The sequence below is a fragment of the Capricornis sumatraensis genome, chromosome 12, assembly GCF_032405125.1.
Source record: "Capricornis sumatraensis isolate serow.1 chromosome 12, serow.2, whole genome shotgun sequence".
Classification (NCBI taxonomy): Eukaryota; Metazoa; Chordata; class Mammalia; order Artiodactyla; family Bovidae; genus Capricornis; species Capricornis sumatraensis.
The window spans coordinates 90,738,960-90,756,668 of NC_091080.1; positions in this window are offsets into that span (position 1 = coordinate 90,738,960).

Consider the following 17,709-nt stretch of genomic DNA (forward strand, 5'->3'; position numbering starts at 1 on the left):
TCATCTTGGCTTTTTGAGATTCAAGCTAAATGTGAACTCTTCTAGTGTGTGTGTGTGTGTGTGTGTGTGTGTGTGTGTGTGTTAGTCTCTCAGTCGTGTATGACTCTTTGCAACCCCATGGACTGTAGCCTGCCAGGATCCTCTGTCCATGGAATTCTCCAAGCAAGAATACTGGAGTGGGTTGCCATTCCCTTCTCCAGGGAATCTTCCTGACTTAGGGATTGAACTCAAGTCTCCAGACCTGCAGGCTGATTCTTTACCATCTGAGCCACCAGGGAAATCCCAAACTCTTCTATTAGAATTTCCTAAATGTTTTCAAGCAGTCAGTCTGATCTATTCTTGCCTGGTCTATGTTCTACTTTTCTTCCTTGTTTTCTCTTGTTTTTCTTTCGGCACATGTAGGTCTCCCCCGTCCCCCAAAACTCCCTGATACGCTTTGCATCTTTAGCGTTGCCGTGTCATATTTGCCTCCTCCAGAGTATTATAAAACCTTCACAAGACCAAGCTATTCACCATTGTACTTCAGCGCTTTATAGAAATGTCATCCTCTCAAGTTTAATAAAATGCAAATAATATCCTTCCATGGTTAATGCATCTGTGTTCCAGATGCACAGTATGATAAAGACAAGTCAGTTATCAGATTAACCTAAGGAATCACCTTGGTTTTGCAGGACCTCTGTAACAATGCCTAAGACATAATTTTAGACCCTTTGATGGAACCAAAAAGGAAAAAAAAAATAGTGAATTCTAAAGACCAATAGTATAGCTGATAAGAGAAAAACAATTTGGAATCAGAGAGGTCCAAGACTGAATCTTCATTTAACTTCTGTAAAGTAAGAGTATCTCATCTTGAAAATGGCACTGTGTCTGGAATGTGCCGACCACTTAATAATTAAGGTTGCAGCTAGACATTTCTTTTTTTTTTTTTTTATTTTTTTATTTTTTATTTTTTTATTAAATTTTAAAATCTTTAATTCTTACATGTGTTTTTAATCTCACTGTCTGGCTGGAAGGGGCTGAGGTAACCAGCTCCTCATACCAGTTCATACTAACCTGGACTATGGTTGCGTCTGCTGCTGCTGCTGTTTGTCACTAAGTGGTGTCGGACTCTTTGTGACCCCTTGGACTGGAGCCCGCCAGGCTCGTCTACCCATAGGATTTTCCAGGCAGGAATACTGGAGTGGGTTGCCGTTTCCTCCTCCAGGAAATCTTCCCAGCCCAGGGCTTGAACGCGTGTCTTCTGTGTCTCCTGCATTGGCAGGCAGACTCTTTACCACTAGCACCACCTGGGAAGGCCCTGTATTCATCTCACTAACCTGTTGACATTCTAAAAGCTGGTCTGACGCTGTTCATTTCCATCTAAATATTCAGATACTGCTGCCTCATATCTCTTGCCTCAAAATATTAAATTTCACCTTTACTCATTGGTGTACACACGAGACATGTTGAGCATGGGGGTAAAACACAGCCAGCTGGGTGAGCCCTTTGGAGTGGGGCGTGTGTCAGACACAGTCAAGGTGTTGGCAGCTCTGGAGCTGTTTTTCACACTAGATTTTGTGATGTGACAAGCAGTCAACATGGGGTTTTGACGTCTTGATTGAATTTTCTACAGTGTTGCTTCTGTTTTTATGATTTGGAGTTTTGACCTGGAAGCTCATGGGATCTTAGGTCCCTGACCCGGAATTGAACCCTCACCCCTTACACTGGAAGGTGAAGTCTTAACCACTGGACCTCCAGGGAAGTCTCAGCATCATACTTTAAATTCATGCATAGAAATCTGCTGTCATCCAGAGAATATCCTGGACCTTTTCCTTTTTCAGAGCTTTCACTTTCCTGCTTTTCTCACAGGTGATTTTACTGTGGAGAAAATGCTTCACTCTGCCACTCGAGGTCTCGAGGAAACTTGCTTTACTCTCAGAAATTCGAGTCCCAGAAAGGGGTCTTGATGCTGTGTTTCCCCTTCTTCTTTCCCTTTCCTCTTCTTCTTTGTCCTTCTGCATCAGCAGCAAGATAAAGGTTTTCTCCAAACATTTTTTTGCAGCAGATTTTTACATGCCTAACATGGTCCTTCCAAGAGCTGGTGCAATTCTCTCTTCCTTACAAACCTCATTTTCTGAAGAACTTAGGGAAAGTCCCTATAGGATTGAATGAGAAGGTTTGGGATATGGCCAACATATGTTCTTGGAACACACAGAATCAATCTCCAAGGAGGGGTTCTATCCATTTCCAGTATCTTCCAGCTCATCGTCTCTGTGGGGGCAGTCCAAACGTCCATCTGCCTACCCTTCTCTTGTCCCCTGTGGAGTTTTATGACAGTTTCATCCTATTCTCAGTTCATGAGTCTAGAATTCTCAACTCCCATAAGTTCTAGGATATGTCACTTTCAAAATGTGTTCCCAGTGACTCCCAGGAAGTCAATGGAAATAGGACTCTGGCAACTTTTCCATGCATAATTTACCCCAGGTGGCTTTGCCATCCCAACGCCTTTGCCTGCAACTGACCATACATTTATGTCATGGAGGATGGTGTGATATATTCATGTCATTATGTTATCCCAGATTCTGTCTGGGGTTGAATTGTAGAAATATAGATTGAATCAGTTTCCCCTTACCATTATTTTCAGTTGTTTGAGTTGTTTACCAAACTGATGAAAGATTCTGTAGCAAATGTACATGAATTGCAGGCTTTACATTGCATTTGAGGGGGTGCAGAAATCCTGGAGAATTCCAGGGATGGGGGAGCCTGGTGGGCTGCCATCTCTGGGGTCGCGCAGAGGCGGACACGACTGAAGCTACTTAGCAGCAGCAGCAGCAGCAGCAGCAGCAGCAGCAGCAGAGACCCTGCAGCCTCCAGTCCAGGCCCTTCTGGTTTAGAGATGCTATTTTTTGTGAACAGTTTGCATCCCACTGTTGGAAAATGGAAACAATTTTTTTCTTCTCTCTCTCTCTGGATTAATTCAGAACTGTTCACAATGCACTTTACCTTTGTGCCCAAAGGTAACAGGTTTGAGAAAATGAAGGGGTTTCAATGGTAATGGCTACTCCACATCCGTAGCATATATTCACCTGGTTCAAAACTGGACACTGTATTAGGAAAGGAATCATGAAGGGACAACATATTAGAAAATGGGCTTCTTAAACATAAGAAGGCAGATGCTGTATGGATTCCAACTATAATGACAACTGTGAAAAACATCACAGAAGAAAAATGAAGTAGAAAAAGGTCAGTAGGGGTAGTGGTGACTAATTTCCAGCAAAATAAGTTCAGTGAATTTTAGAGTTGTTGCTCAGTCACTAATCTGTGTCTGACTCTGCAGCCTCAAGAACTGCAGCACGCCAGGCTCCTCTGCCCTCCACTCTCTCCCGGAGTTTGCTCACATTCATGTCCGTTGAGACAGTGACGCTATCTAACCATCTCATCCTCTGTGACCACAAGTGTAAATAAAATTTACATTTATGATGGGGCTATTTGTCTCATGAGACAGTACCTCACCCCAGGATTCATTTAAAGGAGTACTGACTACGGGGCTTCAGTCTAGGAGTTTCATTTCTCCCCCAGAGGGTTAGACTCCTGACTTAGAAAAAACATAAGATCCTTATGCCCTGTCCATAAAAGCTTCTGTTGTTTGTTTGACGAGTAAGAGTTATAGCAGTACGCGGATCTGTCTCATACTGCCCACCCAGGGACAGTTGCAAAGGGAAGTTCTACCAATTGGCTATTCTTCAGTCCCTCACAAGATCATTTCTTTTCCACTGCACACAGCCATGCGCTTTACTGTTTAACCAGCCAAGGCTAAGCAATTAGGCTCCTCCTTTTCTGATGTCCTGGAAGAGCTGGCTGCACGCATCTCAGCTGCCCTGTGCTGGAGGAAACGCAGTTTCAGCTGACTGCAGACGTTTTTACCGTTGGTTCCTCCCTCAGTTTGAAATTCTCCAAACAAATAAAGCTTGACCATGCCTCTTTTTTTTCCTTTTAATTTACCCTTGGACTAGAAATCATGTTAGTTGGTTTTGTTTAATGCACTCTACTGATTAATCCATTTGTTTAACTGGATTTGAGCACTTTAAAACCACATCACAGAGACAATACCTATTTCTAAAGATTTCTTTTCTAAAAATTTCTTTCCAAGTCTTTAAATTTGCTTTTAAATCTCTTCACTATCTAAGTGATTAGTTTCCTTGAAGGAGACTCTCCTTTTTAGCGTAATTTCCTTTTCTTCCTGGACATGATTGAAAGAATGAAGAGTCCTTGAGATGCTGCGAGGATATTAGCTATGCACGATGAGAAAATGGGAGCTGAGCTATGAATTTAGAGAAGGATTTGTGATGCGTGGAGATATGCCAGAGAGAGGCCATCACAGAAGTCAGATGATCGTGATGCTAAGTTACATTTCCCCCTTTGCTATCGGTTTAAGAAAGCATTCCGTCTCATGAAGGGAAATTGCTACCAATAGCTACTTATTAGCTGAGTAGTGTTTTCTCTCTTGGTTAAGGTCAAAGACTGAGCCAAATATTCACTCAGAAGCATGAGTAAGGTGGGGAGGGGAGAGAGAGACAGAGAGAGAGAAAGGGAGAGAGAAAGGAGAGAGCACAACTTATGCTGATCTGATCATTAACATCAAGGATCTATTGAAATTGGCAAAAACCATTTCTTCATCACTTGATGTCACTTTTTGCCTGTAGGACTGAGTGCTACTTTTGATGCAATAGGGAGAACTTTTTCCTTCAGTTGAACAATTCAGAGATAAATGAGCGTCAGGTAACTATCAATCCCAGATTGTCTGCGAAGGAAGCCGCCGAATCAACATGAGGGAAACTAGGCTAGCTTCGGCTGGACAAACCAAGTGATGGAGGAACACTCCCAGGTTCTTCTAAACGTGGCCCTGTGCTCAACCAGCAAACCTCTGTATGCAGATCACCATTAAAGCACGGGGGCAAGGCCACTCATGTTTTAAATGTACTTTTATTGGAGTGTGGCTGCCTTAGAATGTTGCGTTAGTGTCTGCTGTATAGCAAAGTGAATCAGCTGTATGTACACACATCTCTGTTTGTTTGTTTGTGTGTTTTGTTTTCTCTTTTTGCATTTTCTTCCCATTTAGGTCACCACAGAGCATTGAGCAGAGTTTCTTGTGCTACGGTGTGTATGTCAATTCCAATTTCCCAATTCGTCCCTCCTTCCTCCCCTGTATCCATACATCTGTTCTCTAAGTCTGTGTCTCTATTTCCGCTTTGTAAACAAGTCCATCTGCGTCATCTTTATAGATTCCACATATAAGCCATATTACACATTTGCTTTTCTCTTTCTGACTTGCTTCACTTTCAGGTCCGTCCATGTCTCTGCAAATTGCACAGTCTCATCCCTTTTTATGGCCGAGTAAAATTCCGTTGTATATATGCACCACGTCTTCTTTATCCAGTCCTCTCTTGATGGACATTTATGTTGTTTCCATGTCTTGACTCTTGTAAATAGTGCTGCGATGAATATTGGGGTGCATGTATCTTTGTGCACATGTGTGCGCTCACTCGTGTCCAACTCTTTGCAACCCCATGAACTGTAGCCCCCCAGGCTCCTCTATCCATGGGATTTTCCAGGCGAGAATACTGGAATGGGTTGTCATTTCCTTTTTTGAATTATGGTTTTCTCCAGATATGTGCCCAGGAGTAATTCTATTTTGAGCAGTTTTTAAAGAAACCTCCATACTGGTCTCCACAGTGGCTGGACCGATCCACATTCCCATCAACAGTATAAGGGGCTCCCTTCTCTCCACACCCTCTCCAGCATGTATTGTTTGTAGACTTTTTAATGGTGGCCATTCTGACCGGTGTGAGGTGGTCCCTCATTGTAGCTTTGATCTGCATTTCTCTAATAATTAGTGACGTTGAGCGTCTTCTCATGTGTTTGTTGCATCGCCGCTCATTTTTAAGTGCCTTTACTTATGGATCATTTCATGCTTGCTCCACAGTTATTATGGGGTTAGATGTCATGAATTTTGATGGTTTTACTTGATTTTGTGAATTTATCAAAAATGTTCTGAATCTCGGTAATTTACACATAGTTTCACTTTGGAGAAGTAAAACTGAAATATGAGTAGGTATCAAAGATAGGAAAACCAAGGCAGCCTCAGTTCAGTTCAGTTCAGTCACTCAGTCGTGTCCGACTCTTTGAGACCCCATGAATCACAGCACGCCAGGCCTCCCTGTCCATCACCAACTCCCGGAGTTCACTCAGACTCACGTCCATCGAGTCCGTGATGCCATCCACCCATCTCATCCTCGGTCGTCCCATTCTTCTCCTGCCCCCAATCCCTCCCAGCATCAGAGTCTTTTCCAGTGAGTCAGCTCTTTGCATGAGGTGGCCAAAGTACTGGAGTTTCAGCTTTAGCATCATTCCCTCCAAAGAAATCCCAAGGCTTATCTCCTTCAGAATGGACCGGTTGGATCTCCTTGCAGTCCAAGGGACTCTCAAGAGTCTTCTCCAACACCACACTTCAAAAGCATCAATTCTTCGGCGCTCAGCCTTCTTCACAGTCCAGCTCTCACATCCATACATGACTACTGGAAAAACCATAGCCTTGACTAGACGGACCTTAGTCGGCAAAGTAATGTCTCTGCTTTTGAATATACGATCTAGGTTGGTCACAACTTTCCTTCCAAGGAGTAAGCGTCTTTTAATTTCATGGTTGCAGTCACCATCTGCAGTGATTTTGGAGTCCAAAAAAATAAAGTCTGACACTGTTTCCACTGTTTCCCCATCTATTTCCCATGAAGTGATGGGACCGGATGCCATGATCTTAGTTTTCTGAATGTTGAGCTTTAAGCCAGCTTTTCCACTCTCCTCTTTCACTTTCATCAAGAGGCCTTTTAGTTCCTCTTCACTCTCTGTCATAAGGGTGGTGTCATCTGCATATCTGAGGTTATTGATATTTCTCCCGGCAATCTTGATTCCAGTTTGTGCTTCTTCCAGCCCAGCGTTTCTCATGATGTACTCTGCATAGAAGCTAAATAAGCAGGGTGACAATATACAGCCTTGACACACTCCTTTTCCTATTTGGAACCAGTCTGTTGCTCCATGTCCAGTTCTAATTGTTGCTTCCTGACCTGCATATAGGTTTCTCAAGAGGCAGGTCAGGTGGTCTGGTATTCCCGTTTCTCTCAGAATTTTCCACAGTTTTTTGTGATCCACACAGTCAAAGGCTTTGGCATAGTCAAGAAAGCAGAAATAGATGTTTTTCTGGAACTCTCTTGCTTTTTTCCATGATCCAGCGGATGTTGGCAATTTGATCTCTGGTTCCTCTGCCTTTTCTAAAACCAGCTTGAACATCAGGAAGTTCATGGTTCACATATAGTCTCTTAATTTTTTAAATAAAATTCCAGGATTTTCATGGAAATTTCTTGGCATTTTTCCCCAGTAGGTAGATACAGTCATTCACCTTCTCATCCTTAGTGCAGCTTTCCAGAAAAACAAAAGGGAGACTAAAAACAATTCAGCTATCAACTCACCTTTTATGTATTTTTAAAAGAGCTCTATTTTGTTTTAATCTTTCAGAAACGTTTCTTCATAGTCAAGAAATCTTGAAAATGATTATATTGAACAAGAAAGATCATTTTCCTCTGAAGTCTCAAGTAAAAATTGGCAGAATGCCCTCTCTCGTCAGTTGGAAGAGATGCTATTTAAGTAATTGTGTCTCATTCTTCATCTGTCTAGGAGTTATCTATGTTCTCACAGGCTCTTTTTCCTCAGGCCATTGTGAAAACCTCTTACACAGTTTTAATTTCACCTTCACCTTTCCTGATAATTGGTCATTACATACTCTTGAATCAAGGAAAGGTGAAATCTGCTCTTGAGTTAAAAAAGTAAATAAATAAAGCAAGTTAAGGGCATCAGACTACTGATCTTTCCGAAGGCTGTCGGTGGTCCTAATCATGTTGATCAGCATGTAGGGGCTACTGGAAGTAAAGGAGGGCAGAGGGGCCCTCCTTTAATTTCTTATCTTAAATAGCATCCTGTTGCCAAGAGACTCTTTTACCTCCCACACGTGCTGCCTTAAGATAGCCCATCCAAATCAAGTGTCAGTCTGGAAACAAGAAACTTGCCCGGTTTTCTTCCGAAATAGTTCCAGACTCTCCCCTTAGCTCTGTGAACAGGTGGGCATCGGGGTCATCTTTAAGTCATCGCCTTGGTTCCAGGAAGTCCCCGCTGTGTAGGAACCACACAATGAAAGCCTGAACTCTCCTCCCTTTGGTCAGAACTCAAGTTCTTCTGGGTCAGTCAACCTGCTGTGCGGAGAGGAGAGGAGTGTAAAGTGAGTCACGTGGGTCTCCCTCACTGCCTTGAAGGGGAGAGAGGAAAGCTTTCCACGTGGCAGACTTCTGATGGGAGGCATTTCTCAAAGCAGAGAGTAAGTGAGAGGGATGGAGTGGAAACTTGGGCATAAAAATAAAGGAATGTATGGCCAACTTTTTATCTTCTAAGAAGCTCTAAATATAGCTTAAAAAATGCTTAAAAGCCACATGGGCCATGCCAGTACACGATTGTAGATCGGAGCAAGGCCTGGAGGGACATCATAGCTGAACCCTTCCCATGGCAATTTTCATGATCTTTTTATAGTAGAAATATTTTATTTTATTTTTTCATAGACATAGCATGTTAACAGAAAGTATGTGTGTTCTGAAAAGCTACCACAAAAGTATTTCTCTACATGCTGTGAAAAGTTAGGCCAGCAACAGTCAATTTCTACAGCATCTACTATCAGGTCAGAGGAAAGTTTATTTTCAACTCAATCTTCAAGCTAACTCAGAAACTGAACTAATATTATGCTTTATTAATGGGTAATCATCTTTGTTTTTTCTTTTTCAATTTCTCTCATCTTAAAAATACATTTATTTTTAATTGGAGGATAACTACCTCACAATACTGCGTTGGCCTCTGCTGTACATCAGCCTGAGGCAGCCATAGGTTTACAAATGTCCCCGCCCTCTTGAACCTCCCTCCAATCCTGGCCCGCCCTTCCCCGGTTGTTACAGAGTCCCAGCTGGAGTTCCCTGAGTCATACAGCGAGTTGCCATTGGTTATCTATTTTACATATGGTAGTGTGTATGCTTCCATGTTATTTTTAAATTTTATATATACTTATTTGTGGCTGCTTTGGCCATAAATAAATAAATCGGTTGTGGACATGGGCTCTGGAGAGCGTGGGTTCTGTAACTACAGCCTTTGGGCTCTCTAGTTGCAGGGTGTGGACTTAGTTGCCCTGTACTATGTGGGATCTTGGTTCCCTGACCAGGGGTTGAACCCATGTCCCCTGCCTTGGAAGGTGGATTCTTAACCACTTGATTGCCAGGGAAGTCCCACATGACCTATTTTAGCCTACCAACCCTGCCTTGTGTGTGACCAGCACTGTCAGGCCGGACACAACAGGATACAGACTGACAGACGCTGTCCACCCTCTGCTAGTATCCTTCATGTTCCTCTTTGGGGTGGCTCATTTTATGTGCCCACTTGGCTGATCACTGGGCCCAGCTATATATTCAAATATTATACTGAATATTTCTATGAGGATGTTTGTAGATGAGATTAGCATTTAAGTCAGTGGACTTTGAGTTCCCTGGTAGCTCAGGTAAACAATCTGCTTGCAGTGCAAGAAACCCAGGTTCATTCGCTGGGTCGGGAAGATCCCTGGAGAAGGAAATGGCAGTCCACTCCAGTATTCTTGCCTGGAGAATTCTGAGCCTGGTGGGTTACAGCCCACAGTTTCATATGAGTCGGATACAACTTAGCAACTAAACCACCACTTTGACTAAAGCAGATTGCTCTCGGTAAAGTTGGTGGGGCTTGTCCAATCAGCTGAAAGCCTGACTAGAATAAAAGACTGCCACCCCCTGAGCCAGAAGGAAATTCCCCAGCCTGATGGCCTTTGAACTTGGATTGAAACAGTGGGTCTTCTGGGGTCTCCAGCATGCAGGCAAGCCTGCAGAATTTGGACATGCCTGCCCTCATTGTCCTGCGAGCCACTTCCTTAAAGTAAGTCTTTCTCTGTGCAGACACATACCCTGTTAGTTCAGTTTCTCTGAGGAAATCTGACCAATGCACCGCTTGTTGCCCCTCCCTCTTTTCCTCGACTCATGTTGCACCCATCAAATGCTTTCCATTGGCCTGAGGTCATGGCGATGTGAGGATCTCTTAGGCCAAATATCACCTTGCCCCACAAGGAAGAATGAAAAGCTAGAACTGACCAAGAAAGTAGCGTGTGTCTCCTAAAATCAGTGAAATCTTTTCTAGATATTTATGACACTTATATACAAATCGTTATCTGTTCATTTCTAGAGGACATTTAAATACGATAGGATGTGTATTTTGTTCTATTTTATCTTGTTTTAATAAAAGGTAATAATTATTTGAAGAGCTTATCCCTGAGGAGATAATGGAAGGGAAAAAAATCAAAGTCAAGTGTCAGAGCTGAATGGCCTGAGGAAATTGTGGGAAACCTTGCTGGGGATCTGGTACGCCAGAAATGGTCACCACCCAGCAGCCCCCCACCCCCTTCTCTTACAGTACCAGGTCAGAGTGACCTCATACTACTTCTTAATTTTAAAAAGCCTTCACAGACTCCCCTTCGTCAGGTAGATACACCCCTGGGCATGTAGTTGAGTCTTCAAAAATCTTCACTCTCTGGATAGGAAGCTAGATTCTGTCCATCTCTCCCTTCCCAACCCCACTCTCCTTCAGCCCCACTAGGTCACTGAACTGCTTCCAAAGGTTGTCCACTCCTCTGCTTATATGTGGACCCTGCCATTGGCCTGGATGCCCTGTCCCTCCACCAGAGACACCCACTTACCTGAAAAATCTCAGCACAGATATCTCATATTACTAGAGACTTTCTTTGAAAGCTGTATTCAATTTTTATCTAAAAAGTATTACATGTTTTTATAAAAATATTTTTTACAAAGGGGCACTTGTTAATTTGTTAGGGTGTATGTCTACCACTCCACCATCAGCTTCTGAACCTTTTCAAGAAAGTGACCATCCCTGATATAGCTTTGCATATAGTAATGCCTGACAATAAATGCTCCATTAAAAGTGAAAAGGAGCACGCACCCAGCTCTGACAGTGTTAGCTTGATAATAGTATTAACAAGTAGTCCTTTTAGTACTTTCAAATTTCTCCCACTCACATGAGGATAATGGAAGTCTTTTCAACAGAAATACCAAAAAGAAAGAAAGAAAAAAAGAAAGAAAAGTACAGACAAATAACAGAGTTCTTTATTGTGTAGAGAATTTAAACCTTAAATTCACTACCTTTTTAGAAGGAGTCAGAATGAGCATTGGAGAAGAAAATGGCAACCCACTCCAATATTTTTGCCTGGAGAAGTCCAGGGACAGAGAAGCCTGGTGGGCTGCTGTCTATGGGGTCGCACAGAGTCAGACACGACTGAAGCGACTTAGCAGCAACAGCAACAGAATGAGCATTAGCAGAGAGATTAAGAACTAAGAACTGAAATTATCACTAAGAATGGAGAAGCCTGCAGGGCTGATCCTATCCCATCTCCAAAAGAAGGAAAGCGGGAAAAAAACAAGAGAATGGGAGCTCCCATTGAAGGAACCGGCCAACCACATCCAACAGCAAGAGGGGGAGAGAATTTCAGGGAGGCAGATTCTCAAGTCTGAAACTTTAAATCTCTTACAGACAAGATTTGGAATAACAAACTTCAAGCCCACCTCAGCACCTGCATTCCAGAGCAGTTCTCTCTCCATATCCAAACGTGTTCTCAGTATCTTGAGACTCAGTATCAGTTTTAAATTATTGTTGTTGTTCAGTTGCCAAGTTGTGTTCGACTCTTTGCAACCCCACGCACTGCAGCATACCAGGCTTCCCTGTCCCTCACCATCTCCCGGAATTTGCCCAAGTTCAAGTCCATTGCATTGATGAGGCCATTCAACCATCTCATCCTCTGTCATTTCCTTTTCCTCCTGCCCTCGATCTTTCCCAGCATCAGGGTCTTTTTAAATGAGTCAGCTCTTTGCATCAGGTGGCCAAAGTATTGGAACTTCAGCTTCAGCATTAGTACTTTCAAAGAGTATTCAGAGTTGATTTCCTTTAAGATGGACTGGTTTGATCTCCTTGCTTTCTAAGGGACTCTCGTAAATTATTATACTGGATAAGATATTTAGGTTGTGTTTTGAGAGGTATTTTCCCCCCTGAAGTTGTTAAAATAGACTGCTTGATATAGAATAAAACTCACAATCGGTTAAAGTGAAATTCTGACTTCTTGCTTGGTATAACGGTAAACACTTTTGTATTCTGAGATGTGAGCAAGAATTTGTGTTGGGGTCCTTACCCTTTACTCTGGAAGGAGATGCTTGGCGAGCTTTGAAGGCCAGCAGATGTGGACATGGACCAGCCCAGAGTTCCTGGGGAACCTTGTTTTACACCAATACATACTCTAAGTGTTTTCTTTCTTAAAATATACACCGAGTGACATGGCAGTTCTTATCTTCTGTACTTAGAGAAATGTTGATTTTCTTACAAATGGACTTGGACTGGGCTTCCTTTGTGGCTCAATGGTAAAGAATCCATCTGCTAATGCAGGAGACCCAGGTTTGATCCCTGGGTCAGGAAGATCTCTTGGAGGAAGGCATGGCAAACCACTCCAGTGTTCTTGCCTGGAGAATCTCGTGGACAGAGGAGCCTGGCGGGCTATAGCCTATGGGGTCACAAAGAGTTGGTCATGACTGAACGATTTAGCATACACGCACACATTTGGAGAATGACTTTCCAGGAAGGGGTGTGTGTGTGTGTGTGTGTGTGTGTGTGTGTGTGCGTGCATGCCCTTACACGAGGGCATGTGGATGTTTTGTCCAGGGGATAATCACTGGAGACCAGAGAGTCTCTGAACAACAGCAGGAAAGGATGAGGTGGTCATTCTGGCCACAAAACTGGAAGATGATTCGTCCACCTGCTGAAGTTCTAGGTGGCCATGCTTTGCACTGTATATTAATAACCCACACTTGGCAAGTCTTCCTTGAACACCAGAATCAGATAAACTGTCACTCACGTGCTCCCTTGGGTGTCTGATCTTGAACATAAGGACCTGCTTGTCTTTACTCCCACTCTGTCTCTTCTTCCACATCACAGCTGGGTGCAAACTCACGCTCTGGGCTGCTCAGGTCAGGAAAACCTTGGATTCACCTTTCATTTTTCTCTTTCACTCACAATCTGCATTCAATCCATCAGTAAAATTTGAATCTCCCTTCACAATACTGCTCCTCTGCTGCGAAGTCCAGGGGCTCCCAGACCCTGATGCTGGGAAAGGTTGAGGGCAGGAGGAAAAGGGCCTTCACAATACTGGTCCTCTGCTGCGAAGTCCAGGGGCTCCCAGACCCTGATGCTGGGAAAGATTGAGGGCAGGAGGAAAAGGGAAAGACAGAGGGTGAGATGGTTAAATGGCATCATCAGTGCTATCAGCTCTTCCATGCGCTGCGGCAAAGGCTTTCCAGTAGGTCATCTCTTTCTGTTGTTGCCTCTGCAGTGTGTTTGTAAACCAGCAGCCTGAGTTGTGTGCCTTTAGCTGGATCCTTCAATATCTTCCCATTTCACTCTGATCCAAGCCCGAGTCTTTCCTGTGGTCTCAATGACTCTGTTACGTTGACAGCCACCCTGTAACAGTGTCTTGATCAAAGTCCTCCCTCTCCTTCACTCTGTTTCCAGAAACTTCTGCATCGCTGCTGTCCCTCCACCCTCAGAGGAAGCCCTACCTCAGGGCCTTTGCATGGACTGTGCTTCCCTCCTGGAGCAGACTGCTCCTGATCCGTTACTCATAAACACTCTTAGGTCAATTACTAATTGATGCTTTTGAACTGTGGTGTTGGAGAAGACTCTCGAGAGTCCCTTGGACAGCAAGGAGATCAAACCAGTCAATCCTAAAGGAAATCAGTCCTGCATATTCATTGGAAGGACTGATGCTGAAGCTGAAACTCCAATACTTTGGCCACCTGATGTGAAGAGCTGACTCATTGGAAAAGACCCTGATGTTGGGACCAATTGAAGATAGGAGGAGAAGGGGATGACAGAGAAGGAGATGATTGGATGGACGTGAATTTGAGCAAGCTCCAGGAGTTGGTGATGGACAGGGAAGCCTGGCTTGCTGCAGTTTGTGGGGTCACGAAGAATTGGACATGACTGAGTGACTGAACTGAAACCCTCTTGTATCTTACAGGTGTTTGCTCAATTCTGTGTTCTGATTCCTTCCCTGGCGAACTCCATTTAAAATGGTGAAACTTCCTGAATACCTGTTCTCTCTTCTTGCTTTAGTTTACTGATTTGCTTGGTATTTTATTTGTGCCTTTTTTAATACACTATATTCCAAGTATATATACGGCTCCTCTGTTGCAAATTTCAGGAGCTAATTCACTATCATCTCGTCTGTGCACTATTTCAAAGGCTTTCCAGTAGGTCTCCTCTCTCTCTTGTTGTCCCTGCAGTGTGTTTGTAACCCAGCTGCCTAAGCTATTCGCCTTTGGTCAGATCCTTCAGGATCTCCCATGTCACTCTGACTAGAGGAGTTTATATGTATGTGCAAACTCTAGCACTCACTCTTGTGTGCTCAGCTGTGCTTAACCCTTTGTGACCCCATGGACTGTGGTTTATCAGGCTCCTCTGTCCATGGGATTCTCCAGGCAAGATTACTGGAGTGGGTTGCTATTTCCTCCTCCAGGGGATCTTCCTGACCCAGGTATCAAACCCACATCTTTTGTGTCTCCTGCATTGGCAGGTGAATTCTTTACTGCTGAGACACCTGGGAAACCTACAAACTTTATAAGGGCACAAATTTTCCATCTTTCAAAATTTATTACTCTATCTCAGTGTCTAGATTTTTGTCTGACATGGATATTCATTGAGTAAATAATTCTGAAGCCGAATAATTTCTCCATGCTCCTGTCTGTAAGAGTTGTATGTAAGGCAGGGGGAACTTTAAGCCAGAGTGATAGAAGAAATCAAAATATTTTCCTCCATTTCAGCATGCATGATATGAGAGATTTATAGGCATCTTCTGGACATTCCTGACAAAGAGCAGAACGCCAAGAAAGCTATTGAAATCCCACAGATTGGAATGCTGTATTCTAGACCAGTCACATCAGAAAACCATGTTGTGTTTTCAAATAAGTCACAAGAAATCCAGCGTGTCCCAGAAAGGACTCAGTGTCTTCTCCATTTCCAAGAGTTGAGTGTCCTATCTTCGGGTCACCTCTTTTCAGACATAAAATCTGAGGATGGCAAAGTATACCCCCCTCTACATTGATTTAATTGCTGCATCTCGTTGAACTTGCCCTTAAAGCTGGTTTTCTTTGCCGAGCTTCAGTTTTGCCTTTCCTCTGCTGGAACTTCATAACTCCACTCGGTCTGTTGCTTCCCATCTGTTTCTTTCCATCCTGGGTTCTGCTCTCTCTGCCAAAAGTTCTCAATCTTTTATGTGCTATGACTTTCCTATAAGCAGCACACTCACACGGACAAAGCCAAATAGTCAGTCTCCTTCCCCATCACTGTTTGCAGAAATAAAGCAAAGATTGCTGCATTTTTTTGGGTGTGAGAGTCGTTAAAATATTTTAACGGAATAAAAGTAATGAAATCAGCCATTTGAAGATATTAAAAAATGTCATTTAACTGGAACAGTAAATAAATTGCCAGTTTTTATTTAAAACATTTTTATTTTTATAGGAAATAAGTCAAACATACTGAAAAAAGCAATGAAAATAATATAACAGACACCCAAGTAAGGACCACCCAGATTTACCAGATGTTAAGCATTTGTTGCACTAGCTTCAGAGTTCTCCTCTTTGTTTTAAAGAGAGGAAAAGAGACACCACTCAAACTGGGCCTCCTTCCACACCCTTCTCTTCCTCTCCAGAGGCTAAAGTTTTGTATATCCTTGCTGTGTGTATGTTTGTACCCCTAGTATGTTTCTATTACAAGCAACTTATATGATTATCCCTCTTGAATTTTTACTTAAATTGTATCATTATATTTACCCTTTTGTATCCTACTTTTGACATCAATGTGTGTGGATACATGGTAATGCAGTTCATTCAATCAATGGTCTTATGGGATTCCAATATTTGAAAAACCTACCGAGAAATGGAGTATTTTCTGCCTTATCAGTAAACAAGGATGTCAGAGTTTTCCGTGACTGCAGCCCTCCAGCGTGAGCTGGTCAGCCCTGAGGGACCTTGGGAAGGAGGAGAATGCCTTCCGTCTAGCAGCCATCAGACTGCAGTCACTCCCTGCGGTGAGCTCTGAGGACAGGAAGCTCAGGATGTGAGAACACAGAATGCTGACCTTCGACAGCTGAGGTGCCTATGAAAGGAGTGATTTCAGTGAGCCCAGGCCCTTGCATCTTCCATTACATAAGAAACTGCTAAATGCCTTAACTTGGGTTATCTGGTTTTCTTTAATTAACAACAGCCTTTTGATGTGCAGTCTACCTGCCCTTTGTTGCAAAACTTCTGTATAACCTGGCTTCTTGCTTCCACCTCCCACTTTCTCAGAGCAGTTCTCTCACAGTCACTTGAGATGCTTCCTCCTGGGCTTGAGTCCTAAAAATTTCCACCAAATAAAACATAGCTCTCAATTTTTAGGTTGCGTGTAATTTTTCAGTCCATACCATCTACTTATGTATTCCCCTAGTGGGGAATAGTAACTTTGTTCCAGTTTGCTCATTATCTCACTGCTACAAACACTACTGCAGCAAAAAACCTTGTGCACATAAGGTCGCTCAGTCGTGTGTGACTCTTTGCGACCCCATGGACTGTAGTCTACCAGGCTCCTCTGTCCATGGGATTTTCCAAGCAATAGTCCTGGAGTGGATTGCCATTTCCTTCTCCAGGGGATCTTCCCAACCCAGGGCTCGAACCTGGGTCTCCCGCACTGTAGACAGACGCTTTACCGTCTGAGCCACCAGGGAAGCAACCGCACATAAGGTAGACCTTCTAATCCAGAGAAAATTTGCAATCCCTCCACTTAGTGAACACACCTCTTCAGCTCTCCACAGTAATACTACGTCTTACATGGTTGTACAAGGCACCCAACCACATTATATCAGAGTTCTACCCTTATTGTCACATACAGAGTGATGAATAGGTTTTCCAGTCTGATGAACTGAAATCGAATTTCATCACTGGTTTAACTGCATTTCCGTTATTCTTAACAACGTTGCAGGAGTATATTCATACATTTACTGGCTCTTCTCATTTTCTTTACTCTGCATGGCAGATTGTTCACAATTTTTGTGTACTCCCTCATGGGGTTGTTTGCTTGTTTCATTAATTTGTAGCATAATCTATCTATATTCTAATTTTTTATAGGCATATGTGTTGGACTTCCCAGGGAACTCAGTGGTAAAGAATTCACCTGCCAGTGCAGGAGACTCAGGAGACCTGGGTTCGATCCTTGGGTTAGGAAGATCCCCTGGAAGAGGAAATAACAACCCACTCCAGCATGCTTGCTTGGGAAATCCCATGGACAAAGAGGCATGTTGAGCTGCAGTTGGTGGGGTCAGAGTCTGACACTACTGAGCTGAGCACACACGCATGCATGGGTGCACGTGTTACATGGATTACAGACGTTCTCTTCCAGTCTGTAGTTTGTTTTCACTCTATTTGTGTTGAGTTGATAGCAGTTTGTTTGAATTTCTAATTTTAATTAGGCCAACTTTATCAG